This window comes from Cynoglossus semilaevis, chromosome 3, assembly GCF_000523025.1.
Source record: "Cynoglossus semilaevis isolate Cse_v1.0 chromosome 3, Cse_v1.0, whole genome shotgun sequence".
In the NCBI taxonomy this organism is placed as follows: Eukaryota; Metazoa; Chordata; class Actinopteri; order Pleuronectiformes; family Cynoglossidae; genus Cynoglossus; species Cynoglossus semilaevis.
In genome coordinates, this window is record NC_024309.1 from 7982232 (window position 1) to 7982687 (window position 456).

The 456-nt window shown below is 50.0% G+C and overlaps 1 protein-coding gene across 2 annotated transcripts in view; it reads right to left on the reverse strand.

The window, feature by feature from the left end:
- mkxa (mohawk homeobox a) overlaps positions 1-456 on the reverse strand; it is a 1121182-nt gene that overhangs the window by 1078361 nt on the left and 42365 nt on the right. The gene's annotated exons all lie outside the window — the stretch shown is intronic.

The following is a 456-nucleotide window of genomic DNA, read 5'->3' on the forward strand; positions in this document are numbered from 1 at the left end:
TTTTACTGAAGTCACTGTTACTTTGACCCTGAGCCATTACCCTACAAATCCTTAGATGGCGTCTCTCTGTGGTCACTAGGTTCCACTGTTGAGGTCTGCAGGCAACATTCCTCACATTCTGCCTCAACTTGGGATTCCTGACCTCTCCTCACCCTCAGCAGTCGTCTCCCACAGCGGATGCCTGCAGGTTTTTCACTCCGTCCGCCTTCCTTACCTTTCACCTGCGAGCCCGGCTCTACGTGAAGATTGAAATGCAACCCGGTTTAAACACGTCCAGTGGAAGTTAAGGCCTCATTATCATTCATCTCTGAGTGCAGCCAAGAGTGAACTTCAGTTGTGTGCAAATATTTGGTGCTACGTCGAGATATCTGCAACGCTGCACCTTGGGTATCTGGAGTTAGCTCAGGCGCGGGCTAAGTTTTTCAGTCACGGGCCACATTGGGTCCTAAGATTTGA